Below are 13,531 nucleotides of genomic sequence, written 5' to 3'. Positions count from 1 at the left end.
TAGTTCTCTTAGCAAGAGTGTAACAGAGAGTGATGCATTGAACAATCCATCTAGATATAGTGGACTTTGAGACTGCATCTCCCTCTCTTCCTGCTGCCACCGGGACAAAGAACTGATTAGTCTTTCTCAGTGGTCTGGTTCTTTCCATGTAGAACATGACAGCTCTGCGTACATCTAGTGTATGCAGTCTTTTTTCTCCCAAGCTGGAAGGGTTTTGAAAGAACGTTGGTAGTTCTATTGACTGGTTTACATGGAATTTCGAGATGAATTTTGGTGCAAACCTTGGGTGTGTGCGTAGAACCACCTTATCCTTGTGAACTGTTACGAAGGGGTCTAGAACAGAAAGAGCCTGTAGTTCAATTACTCTCCTAGTGGAGGTGATAGCTATTAGGAAAGCAGTCTTAAGAGTGAGGTCTTTAAGAGTTGCCTTGTGCATGGGTTCAAAAGGCGAGCCCATGAGTCTAGAAAGTACCACATTTAAGGCCCATCCGGGAGCTGGGTTAGCTATCGGAGGGTGTATTCTCTTTACCCCCTCCATGAAGGACTTGATAACTGGTATCTTCCACCACGAAGTTGGGAAGTGGTGTATGCAGAAAGTGCCGCCAGGTGAACTTTAATGGAATTGAACACTAGACCTGAATCCAGTAAATGGGTCAAGTACAGCACAATGTGTGTGGGAGAGCAGTCAATCGGGTTGATGCTCTTACCTCTACACCAGATGACAAATCTTTTCCACTTGCTAGAATAGCAGTGGCGAGTATTAGGTTTTCTGGCTTCCTGAGGATGTCCATACATCTCTGCGGGAGTTGTAGATGTCCAAATTCTATGATCTCAGGAGCCAGGCTGCTAAATTCAAAGTCTGAGGGCATGGATGCAGTGTCCTGCCCTTGTCCTGTGACAGCATGTTGTACGGGCAGGGACAGGGAAGTTTCACTGGGGGAGATAGGGACATCTCCATCAAGTGAGCGAACCATGGCTGCCGGGCCCACATTGGGGACACTAGTATCATGGTAACCTGCTCCTGGTGCATCTTGTGCACCACTTTGTTGAGAAGGGGAGTCGGGGGGAAAGGCGTAATCAAATTTCACTGACCATTGAATCGACAGACCGTTCCCCTTGGACTTGTTCTGGGGGTGCCTGGAGGCGTAACTTTGGCATTGTGAGTTCTCCAGAGTTGCGAACAGGTCTATTTCCGGGAATCCCCATTGCGTGAAGACGTCTAAGACGATGTCTTCGTGCAATTGCCATTTGTACTCTTCGGGCAGAGGGAAGTCTCGGCTGAGTTCGTCGGCTAGCAGATTGAGTTCCCCTGGTACGTGTTGTGACAGTAGGAACATGTGTTTGAGAGCCCACTTCCATATATTCTGGGAACGCTTGGACAGTCCTGGATAGTGGGTGCCCCCCTGCTTGATGTAGTACATGGCTGTGGTGCTGTCTGTAAGGACCATCACTGTCTTCCCTTGTAGGTGTTCCTGGAAGGCTTTTAGTGCTTTGAACACCGCCAGTAGCTCCAGTAGGTTTATGTGCTTGGATGCTACGTTCGGAGTCCACACTCCGTGAGCAGTCTGATGGGATAGGTGAGCCCCCCCATCCTGTGAGGGATGCGTCCCTGGTTAGAGTGGCCTCCACCGCGGGTGTGGCAAAGGGTTTCCCTATTATCAGGTTTTCCTTTGTCCACCACCGTAGCGAGAGAACCAAGGCTTGCGAGACCACCACTAGATCGTCCCATTGTCCGCTGGCCTGACACCACTGGCTGTTGAGCCACTCTTGCATTGGGCGCAAGCGCAGGCGCGCGTGAGGTACCAAATAAATACACAACGCCATCATTCCTAGCAATCGCATCGCTTTGCGCACCGTCACCCCTCGACCCGTCACATATTAAGGGATCTGAAACAGCATGTTTTGGACCCTCTCGTTGGAGGGGAAGACGAGGCCGTCCTTTGTTCGAATTAGAGTCCCTAGGAATTGTTTGACTTGGCTGGGGTCTAAGCTGGACTTCTTCTCGTTGATGGAGAAGTCCAGTTGGAACAAAAGGTCTACAGTCTTTTGGGTGTTTGAGAAGCATGTCTCGTAAGAATCCCCTGTTATGAGCCAGTCGTCGAGGTAAGGGTATACTGGGATGGATAACCTGCGCAGGTGGGCCGCTGCCACTGGCAGTATTTTCGTGAATACCCTTGGTGCAGATGCTATGCCAAAGGGTAGCACTCTGAACTGGTAGTGTTTGCCCTCTATCATGAACCTGAGGTATTTTCTGTGCGCTGGCAACATTAAAATATGAAAGTATGCATCTTTCATGTCCAGTGTTGTCATGTAATCTCCCTGTGATAGCAGTGGGATCACTTCCTGTAAGGTCACCATACGAAGCTTTCGGGGTTTGACAAACTTGTTCGCTGGGCGCAGATCTAATACAGGGCGCATGGTTAGATCCTTTTTGGGTACAAGGAAGTACACTGAATAAATACGTTCCATTACCTGAGATAGAGGCACGACCTCTATGGCTCCTTTTTCCAGCAGTTGTTGTACTTCTTGGAGAAGGATGGCAAGGTGTTCGGGTGTCATGCGTCGTCCCCTCGGGGGTCTGTATGTTGGGGAACTGTTGAACTCTATACAGTAGCCGCGGGCTGCGGTGGAAAGTACCCAGCGGTCTGATGTTATACCCTCCCATGCTGGAAGAAAGGATGTTAACCGGCCCCCGACCGGCGTTGCATGGGAGGGGACGCGAATCTTCACGTCACTTGGTGGTGGTTTTGGCTTGGGAGCCTCTGGGGGTCGAACCCCGGCCTCTTCCCTTGCCATGACGTTGACCCCTCTGATTGTACTGGCCGCTATTACCCTGGTAGTTGCTGGCAGAGTACTGTTGTTGGTTTTGTTGCTGCCGTTGTCCACAAAAAAAAGCGCTTATTACCAAATCCCCGCCTGTTAGGGGGTTTTGAAATTTGGTCTAAGGTCTTTATTGTATCAAATTCTTTATTCGCGTTCTCCAGCGCGTCATCCACTGCTCTCCCAAAGAGGTTGGACTCCTCTATGGGTTTATTAATAAGGGACGCTTGTGTTTCCGCCTTAAAACCGGAATTGCGAAGCCAGACGTGACGCTTCAATAAAATTCCTTGTACCAAGGTGCGGCCAGCCGTCTCTGCTGCATCGAGGGTATTCTTGACGATGCTCTGATTGACCAGAGATCCCTCGTTAACTGTAGCCAGTAAACGAGTCCTTAGGGGTTTGGGAACTTCTTCGATGTCCTGTTTGAGCTTAGCCCATTGAGCATCGGCGTAGCTTGCCAATAAGGTATTATTGGCGATTCTGGTAGAGAATGCTGCAGAGGTGGTGATTCTCTTGGCTAGGGCATACAGCTTCTTCCCCTCTTTATCCGGGGGTGCCTCGCTAGTAGATAGTGGGACTCCTGCCCTTTTCCTGGTGTTGGTCACGACCAGGGAGTCCGGGATTGAGTGACCCTTAATATATAATGGGTCTGATTGAGAGGGAGAGAACAGTTTCTCAATCCTCGGATTGACCCCTCTCACCAATGCAGGAGAGGAAAGAGAAGGTGTAATACGTCTCTTAACTGAGGCGAGGATGGGTATAATCTAGCTAGTGGGGTGTTTTTCTTTGATAATCCTCTCCACAAAATCGGGGATGACCTCCCCAGTTTCGATTTTGAAATGTGCTGCTGCCTTCTTCAGCAGTGCATTGAAGGTGGGTTGATCATCGACAGGCGAAGGGTTCCTGACTGGTGTAGTTTCAGTAGACCTGATGACTATACTGCTACTGCCTGTGTCAGTCGACCTAGCCGATGACTGCCAGGGATTTGGGTCGCCCTCGCCTGTGACTTCCTGGAATCCTTCCTCACATAGGTTAGTTTCCTCGTGAAAACCTTCCTCTTCTTGTTGGTCCTCAACATAGGTGAACTCATCTTCCTCTTGGAAGAAGGTGTCTTCCTCAGTGGGATTGTAAGAGTATATATATATATATGTCCTCCTGTATGGGGTTATAAAACTTCTGGTATTTAGCCCTTGGACGCTCCAGGGGTGCCTCCCTTGGTCTCTTGGGTGCCTTGTCTTCTGGGATGGACATGAAACTGTTGTCCATACAGGTCTGGAACCTTTCAAGAGTCCACTGAGGTCGGCCAGGACGGTCTGGGAAAGAAAAGGGGGTTTCTTCCCCCTGTAATTGTCTGGTTCTGTCCCATAACGTTGAAGAAAGAGAGCCTACGCCTTCCGAGTAGCCTTCTTGCTGGCTAGGGCCTTCTGTCGGCGTCGGGAACTGGCCTGATCTGTTTTCCGGCGCTTTCGGCGTATCTTTGGCCTTGTGCACGGTTTTCGGCATTTCACTCGCCGTACGTCTCTGGCCGTCCTTAGATGCTATGCGTGCGAGGCTTTCGGCGATCATTTTCTCTTCCGAGGGATCGGTCGCCGTCGAGCCTTTGCTTGTCGAGTCCTTGGTCGAGTCCTTGGTCGTCGAGTCCTTGTTGGCAACGTGAGCGCTCCTGCGATGCGCGTCGCTGGAAATTTTGGTGTTAGCGCCCTTATTTTTAGAGTGCCCAGTCGCCTGTCGCGGAAGCGGTGGCGGGGAGGGCTGACGACCCTCACGGTTGGCGGAAGACGCCGGTGGGCCCGCCGTCCCCGTTGGCGCTATGGCTGCCTTCGTCTTCGACGAATGTGTGCCGGGGGGTATGTGCTTTGGTGTTTTTCTGTGTGCGTCCTTGTCGCCGGGGTGTTCATCCCCATGAGCTGGGCGTGAGCCGGGCTTGTCGGGGCAGGGCACAGACGACGAGGAGCGTGAACGCTCCTTTGAGAGGTCTACAGCCTCCGTTACGGGGCCGTGTAGTCACTGTCCTCGTCACACTCGGCGGCAGCGGGCGAGGAGTCAGGCCTAAACATGGCATAGGCCGCCCACCTTTTGACCCTGCGGTCAGAGTGGGCAAATATAGGGGGGGGGGGGGGTGTCTGGCAGGCTTGTCTACTCCTGCAGAACATATATGCAGTGACATTCGCAATTCACTTGTGTTCCTGGTATACTCTCCTGCCAAGACTAAGACTTCAATTCACAGTTCAGCATTTTCAGGTAATTTTCCCTTGCCCTAAATTTTTGTTCCAATATCCTCTCTTTGCACAGTTCACAATTGGGTGTGAGTCACAGTCCTGTTACTGTTTGTGCCTGGTACACTTCCTTGCCAGGCCTTTTCAAATTCTAATATGTACTTCTATCCATGTTCCCAAGTATATTGGCTTTAGCTTCAACTTGGTTTCAAATCATTCACTGGTTTGCAGTCTCTTTGCCATACAGGTCTTAGACCCTTACACAGGGTTACCATCTCCCTGTTCAAACTTGCCCAGCTTCTATTTGGTACTCTTTCCAGTACAGAATAAACCAGACAAAGTGCTGCAGCTTCCCAACCCTTCTGCACAGGCTCACCAGCATTCCGTGGCGGCTTTGACGTCCTTCACGTCCATAGGTTCTGTCAGTCTCAAGCTGTTGGCTTGGCCTGACACGTCATCAACCCCCAGTCCTCCGCTCTACATCCGTCTCTTTCTCTGCTCCGGACGGCGTCTCAAGGTTCGCAAATCAGCAAGACCGTCTGCCTACTCATCGCATCCTGATCAGCGCTGGGAGTGAATTCTCCTTCTCTCCCTCTTGGTTTTCCACTGCCGGTTTTGGAAATCCCAGCAGTGTTCACAAGTTACCAACAACTAGTATGCACACTGTTCTTTGCAGTCGTAGTAATCTTGATTACTCGATCCATCGTCCCAGTCTTCTCATAAGGATATGTATGGGTGATTCTGTTACCTTCACTAGGACGTTCCATCTCGCAGTATGCCATACATAGATAAGATGGAAATAAATGGATGTCATTATCCCTTAGAGATGGAGAGGTATACCATGTCTTCTGTTGAGTCGCCCCCATTTCCCTGAGGGAGCTGTCACCCCCACGCCCCATGTGGTCGTCCAAATAAGGGTAGATTTTCTCGGGGAACCGGTGACGACTATCAAATTCATCACACGTGGCAGAGGTAAAAATTCAAATAGTACTGAGAGTATAAGGAAAAACCACTTAGTGTTTGGCATATACAAAGTATAACCAGGGGAAAAAAGGCTGCAAAGAATTGCACCAACCTACTTCATGGACAGCGCAATATAGCTAATGTTACTATGAAGAAGTTACTTCCACACATTATCATTAAAAAAAATACCCGATTACCTAGCTCAAAAATGATTAATCTCGCACAAAGGACCAAACAATTATTTGCTGTGATGTGGCACACAGAAAAAGATACATCTTCATGCTATATCAAGGTCACAGAAGAGGAGCTGCCAAACTATATATTTGCAAAGATGCTGAGGTTTTCATTCTTGCTGCGAGGCTGTATGCAAAACACAAGATTCTTACTTTGTGATCACTTCAAAATCATGAACATTTACTACCTAAACTGGAAGCATTCCTTAGTGAATTCATGCAGCCCAGAAACGTTATAACAAAACTTGCAAAATTGCGCCGTACCAGGTTTTCTAAGTAATAGAAGAGAGAATTGTTACCGCCCACAGGGAGTGGGTTGTACTTTCAATTAACAAGAGTTGGGTAACAGGTCATGGTCTGGTGCCAAGATGACATCACAGGCAACAATTCCAACTTCCATTGGACATGGATTAAAACGTAGAGGGCAGTAAATAAGTTCTTGTAATCCGTAAAATGTAATTTGCTCAAGACTCAATTTTGTAGTTAATAGGATGTTTGTGGATGTAGAACAGTTGAAGATCACCATGTACATTTAGCAAAAAACATGCGTTATACAGCCATGCAAATGTGAAGAAAGTGAACTGTTTGATAATGATTCTCACAATCTACAGAACTTCGCAGAATCAGACGGTGAAGAAGACTAGTGCAAAGAAGAGGATAGCCTATTAGGGACCTAATCATGCTCCCTTAAGGTCAGTAAATGCAACAGTTCTGTCCTATCCTATCCAATCTTATTTCTCAAGTTAAAATGATGTAGCAGATGCTCATATTGGTAGGTTTTATTTCCCGTGGAACATACAACTAAAAGTACAAATTAAGTTTCAATATTAATATGGACATTTTTTTAACCATTCTCTTGAGATTAAATGCGGTCAGGATCACTTTTTTAGACCTGAAAAGATATATCAAAATCCACACAAATACCTGGCTATTGAAAATTGTATGAACCTCATTGATGGCCATCTTTTATGACATCAATCCTACACACCATGCATCAAAGAGTGGCAACAGGGATATTATTAATCAATTGGTATTTACTGACGTCAAGACCAGTCCCACCTTTTCTTCACTAAAACCATCATGAATTTATAAATGCTTCCATACGATGTAGGAAAGGTTACCTATGCTAAAGTGGCAAGGAAGAAGTTTGATCTCTGGTGTGTACCTTAAACTCTGAACAATGCCCTAACAGTTTTGATAGCAGAAGCAGTTTTACAATGATTTGCATATAATATGCACAAAAGCAGATTAGCATTGCTTATCTGGATTATAAAATGTAAAGTAAATGGTTTATAGTGCCATAAATAGGGTAAGAAATTAATGGGCCTCTATTGAATCTTTAAACAATTTTGGTAGCAAAGCTCAGTAGGAGTTGTACATGGTTTAAGGATCACAAATAGTTAAGGAACTTTTAAAAGACGTTTGTGTTGTATATAGGTTGTGTTATTGAAGTGTTTATATGCAGAAACTAGATGTATTGTGTCAGTACATCGGCTTGCGCTAGGCTGGTATCATTCGAGGTTGGAACCTCATCTATGTCATTAGCTGTGCATCAGAATGTTGTTCTTCAACTGTGAGCAGTTGGACCCTGGACACTGCCTGTGCTGGGGGTCTCTCACGTTTGCTTATTACTAAGATAATAAAGCCGACATAATACATCGATGGTGTGGTCTGCAATCTTCATTACAATGGCGACGAGGATGGGATAACATTCCCTAACGTAGCGACACCTATCGCAACAGAGACCCCCAGCCTGCAGGACCATAAGTTTGGCCGTAGCACCAGAGGAACCAAGGGAAGGGAGAACGCCTGTTTAAGAGGCTGCAGTTCAGGGGCTGTCGAGTATTTGGCTTTGGTGTGTCTCTAAAGAGTGAAATGCGTCAGCTCACCAGCACAGGCGGGCGACGGCGCTGACCGTCCCGCAGAAGGAAGTCCTGAAGGAACCAGGAAGCAACCCTGCACTACGCGGACCAAACCGCCTCACAGGAGATCTTCCGAATCGCTATTCCGCAAAGGTACGTGTGCAGCGAAATCCGCCGGCGGCGGCAGAGGCGAGCTTTTGGTGCGAAGGTGTGTGCCCAGCGAAACTTGCCGGCAACGACAGAGGCGAGTTATTTGTCGACCCCAAAAAGGTACGTTTCGTTCATCACACGGAAGCGGCGTAACGCAACGTGAATGCAAGTCCCTCAGAGAGAAGGTTGCTGATTGGCCCAGTATCGATGCTCACTACGTCTCAGAGTCACGGGGTTTTCAACGCAGGGAACAAGGAAGTGCGATCTCCCAGTGCAACCCTTGAGTAACGTGGTTGCCACACTTTGGGAAAAGCAGAGTTTGTTTTTAAAATTTGCCCTGGGCCCTTGCGGGAAGGCAAATCAGGCTTGGATCACAGGTGAGAATCGACACATTATCTGTGTGCCTACAGTTCTCTGCCATTGACGGAAATAATGGCATTGTCTGGAGTTCCGGGTCCACAGGTATTCATGCCCTCACCAGGTCCCCCAAGAGTTAAATGGGTGCCTTGGAAAAAGGGTTTTCTTCACTATGTTAAGGCTACATGCGGAAATGGCATGTCTGTTGAGCGCAAAGTAGCAATGTTGTTGCATTTTCTGGGCTATGAAGGGCAGAGGATATATGACACCTTGCCTGAAGTTTCGGAATTGGATGTGGAAGAAGGTGTAAATGACTTTGATCTTGCTCTGATTAAACTTGATAAACATTTTGAAACTAAGACTAGTACAGTATTGGAAAGATATCATTTTGGTACGAGATGCCAACATGAGGGAGAATCTGTTGAAGATTACGTAACTGCTTTAAGACATCTGTCTCTGCATTGTAAATTTGGGAGTGGCTTAGACGAACACATAAGGGATCAGTTTATGTTACATTGTGCAAATGATAAGATTCGTGAAGAAATCTGGTTAAAAGATGATCCAAATTTAGATGAAGTTATTAGCATTGCGAAGAAAATTGAACACACCCTACTATGTGTGGCAAAGTTGGCTGCCAAAGAAAATAAGTCAACAGTAGGAACTGAAGTGTTAAGAGTGAATGATAAAAGGGGAACTTGCCCAAAAGAAAAGAAGAAACAGAAAATCAGACCAAATAGGCGTTATGATGGTAACCAAATGAAGGGTGGGGGAGCTGAACAGACAAATAAATATGCCCAGAGGGATAGCTCACAGTCCAATGTAAAGAGGGAAGATAGGTTATGTTTCCGTTGTGGGAGTGCACGCCACCTATCAACATCTCCTATATGTCCAGGGAGGCGTGCCAAATGCAATATATGTAAAAGATGGGGTCATTTCGAAAATTGTTGTAAAAATTATCGAATAGGAACAGATGGTAAAGGAACACTCATTGTCGAAGAATATGATGGCCTTTCCTCAGAGGAAGCGGATATTTCTGAAAATGAGATTGTCACGGTCCATATGGTAAAATGTTTAGAAACTGACGAAAGTGAGCATCCTTCAGCATGGATAGAAGTTAATGGTCATTATGTGAAAATGCTTGCTGACTCTTGTTCTAAAATCACGTTGATGTCCAAGATGGTTTTTGAGAATGTGGTTGGAGGTGCCATTGAACAACTGTGCCCGTCTGATAAAACCCCAGGGGGATATAATGGTGATAAAATAGAGATATTAGGATGTTGTGAAGCTGAATTAAAATTCAAAGGGAGAGTAGCGCAAGGAAGGATATATGTCACAAAGAGAGGAGAAACACTGTTAGGTTGGAGGGAACAAAGAGCGTTAAAAATCAAGTTAGATCCCAATGGTGAGGAACAAGTTTGCAATGTAGGCTACCCTTCTGAGTCCAATGATAAAATTGCCAAATGCGAAATGATAATGAAATATCCCGAAGTATTTCAGGAAAAGGTAGGATGTCTTAGGGGTATGGTTCATAAGATTGTCATAAGGGAAGGAAGTAAACCCATTGCATCAAAACTTAGGCCGTTACCGTTGTCGATGCGGGAAGCAGTACGGAATGAATTAGTAAAGCTTGAGAGGGAAGGAATTATTGAGCCAGCCAAGGCTGTAGAGTGGATATCCCCGGTGGTGGTCGTAAAGAAGGGAAGTGGAGATTTGAGGGTGTGCATTGATTTGAGGGAACTTAATAGATGTGTTGTGGCAGACCGCCACCCATTACCCAATATGGGTGAGCTTTTAAGTAGGATTGGGGATGCGAAGTGCTTTGCAAAACTTGACATGGCGAGTGCTTATCATCAAATTGGTTTGGATAATGAATCTCGCAAGTTAACTGCTTTTATTACATATGAGGGCATATATCAATTCAAACGCATGCCATTTGGATTGGTATCGGCTTCCTCAGTATTCCAGAAGGTGATGGATAAGTTACTAAAGGAAGTAAATGGGGTATGGTGTTTTCAAGATGATGTCCTGATCTGTGGTAAAGATGAAGAAGAACTGAGATTTAGACTCGATATGGTTCTAAAAATATTCAAGTCGAGGGGAATAACTTTGAGGAGCAAGAAATGTGTTTTCATGACTCAGGTGGTCGAGTATTTAGGCCATGAAATATCTGAACAGGGTCTCAGGCCGAAAAAGAGTTTAGTAGAATCGATTATGAGGACTCTGCCACCAAAGAACAAAAGTGAATTAAGGTCATTTTTAGGTACCCTCGAATTCTATCATCGTTTCGTAGAGAATTACACGGATTGCATAAGAAATTTGAGGTCATTGCTAAGGAAAGGCGTAGAATTTGTATGGCACAAGGAATGTGAGAAGGAATTTGAGGAGGTAAAGAAGAAAATAGATATGGCAAAACCCCTATCGATGTTTGACACCAGGAAGAAAACAATTTTATCGGTAGATGCCAGTGACACTGGCATAGGAGTAGTTATGTTACAACCAGGTTTCGAGGAAAAAGAGATGGTGGTGATGCATGCATCCCGCATGCTGAAGGGTGCAGAGTTAAATTACTCAGTGTTGGAAAAAGAAGCCCTGGCATGTCACTGGGGAATTGAGAAAATGAAGAATTTTGTATGGGGACAGGAATTTGTTCTAAGAACAGATCATAGACCGCTCAAATCAATTTTTGAAAATAAGGGACTGGATAAGGTATCAAGGAGAGTGGCCGGATGGGTGACAAGACTACAGTGCCATAAGTTCATAATTGAGGTGGTTGCGGGTAAAGAAAATGTCAAGGCCGATCATGCCTCAAGAGTGAAAGTTGAAAATGCTGGGACTGACAGTGATAAAAATCTTTATGGTGAAAATGAGATGGTGTTTGCTACATTGGAGGGCATAATACAGAAACATGAATGGATTCAAGCGTTGAGATCCAGTGAGATATGGAGACGGATTATGGCTTTTGTAGAAAGTGAATGGCCAGAGAAAAGATTATTATCGAGTGAAGAAAGGTCAATGTGGGAGGTGAGAAATGAATTATCATTGAAGGGAGAGTTATTATATAGGTGGGACAAATTGGTTGTTCCGGGATGTTTGAGAAGTAAACTAATAAGTCGGGCACACCAAGGTCACATAGGGATGTGTAAAACCAAAGAAGTAATTAAAGATGATTACTGGTGGCCAGGGATGGATCATGAAATTGAGAAAGTTGTAGGTGCTTGCGCTGATTGCATCAAGTCGGGGAAAAGTTTACGTGCTAAGTCGCAACCAATGGAAAAAACTAGGACCCCAGTGGGTGTGTGGCAGGATTTAGCTATGGATATTTTAGGTCCATTAGATATGGGAGCAGGTAAAGGAAGGTTCGCCATAGTACTTGTTGATACTTTTTCTAGATGGACTGAATTTAGGATTGTGAGGGAAGTTACCTGTATGCGGATAATAGAATTTCTGGAAGATGTTTTTGAAAGAGAGGGTTTACCCAGTAGTGTACTTACAGATAATGGCCCACAATTTGTGGGAAAAATGTTTTTAGAGTACCTTAGTAAATGTGGTATCGAACACAAAAGGACACCCTTGTATTGCCCACAAGCGAATGGAATGGTTGAGAGGGTTAACAGATCCATTATGGATGCTATTCGGGGAGCGAATGTAAGTGGACTTGACAGGAAGGTAGCTGTGAGAGATAGATTGTATGCGTTAAGGATGGCTCCAAGGATTGAGACAGGAGTCAGCGCATTTGAATTGATGAGAGGACGGAAAGCCAATACCTGTGTATCTCCCGCCTGGTTGGGTAAGGCGAGAGAAACCAATACAGTGGTTAATGAGGTGAGGAAAAAGATGGATGCCGACAAGGAAAGGTGGGTGAAGAGGGTTAATAAGAAATATCCAAAGAGGAAGACTGTGGTTGTTGCTGGAGATTCTGTGCGGGTAAGAAGGGCTGTGGTTTCTAAGAAAGGGGAACCTTTATATTCAGAACCTGTTAGAGTGACAAAGATTTACAAGAATGCGGTATGTGTGGAAGGTGGACAAGTCTGGAGCTTATCCAGAATTGCGAAGGTAAAAAGATGAGTATGTGATCTTAAAGAGAAAATTTTTTTTTTTGGCTCACAACATAAATGTTGTATTTTCCCCAATAAGTTTGATCTGGAAATGTTAAGATTGAAAACATTAATGTGTAATAAAAGAAGTTTTTTTTTAGGGGAGGGAGGTGTGTTGTATATAGGTTGTGTTATTGAAGTGTTTATATGCAGAAACTAGATGTATTGTGTCAGTACATCGGCTTGCGCTAGGCTGGTATCATTCGAGGTTGGAACCTCATCTATGTCATTAGCTGTGCATCAGAATGTTGTTCTTCAACTGTGAGCAGTTGGACCCTGGACACTGCCTGTGCTGGGGGTCTCTCACGTTTGCTTATTACTAAGATAATAAAGCCGACATAATACATCGATGGTGTGGTCTGCAATCTTCATTACAGTTTGATCTATGCAACTAAAAGAAGTGGCCTAACAGACATGGACATGTTTTGCACCTGGCATTAAAGTGAGTGAAATCATAAACGGGATTAAAAATAAAGACTAAAATGCAAATATTTAAATATAAGAGAAATCAAAATATTTCATTTTAGGACCAATTCCCCAGTTCATTATAAGAATTCCACAATTTTTATGTATTCATTATATGGAGTAATTCTAATAAGAAGACTAATAGAATAGTTAGCAAAAATAAAAAGTATTTTCTGTATTATATTTTACCTTTAGGAAATTGCAAAACAAAAAATCGAATTCCAAATAAATGAAACTGATGGATTTCTTTAACATGGGATTATCATGACATCTACTTGGCAAGGGTAGTACTGACATATTTTCAATGGTTCAGCATGGCAAAGTCAGGTCAGGAGCCGCCTTCAGGTCCACGGATCAAGTGCAATTTTTGG

General features: G+C 45.0%; 1 protein-coding gene across 2 annotated transcripts in view; it reads right to left on the bottom strand.

The window, feature by feature from the left end:
* The window catches only part of RYK (receptor like tyrosine kinase), a 1,007,965-nt gene that overhangs the window by 659,136 nt on the left and 335,298 nt on the right, over positions 1-13,531 (bottom strand). The window lies entirely within an intron of this gene.

This window comes from Ambystoma mexicanum, chromosome 10 (genome assembly GCF_040938575.1).
Source record: "Ambystoma mexicanum isolate Mex_15411 chromosome 10, UKY_AmexF1_1, whole genome shotgun sequence".
Classification (NCBI taxonomy): domain Eukaryota; kingdom Metazoa; phylum Chordata; class Amphibia; order Caudata; family Ambystomatidae; genus Ambystoma; species Ambystoma mexicanum.
Note: the sequence above shows the minus strand (reverse complement) of the source record. Positions and strands in the feature narration are given on the sequence as shown.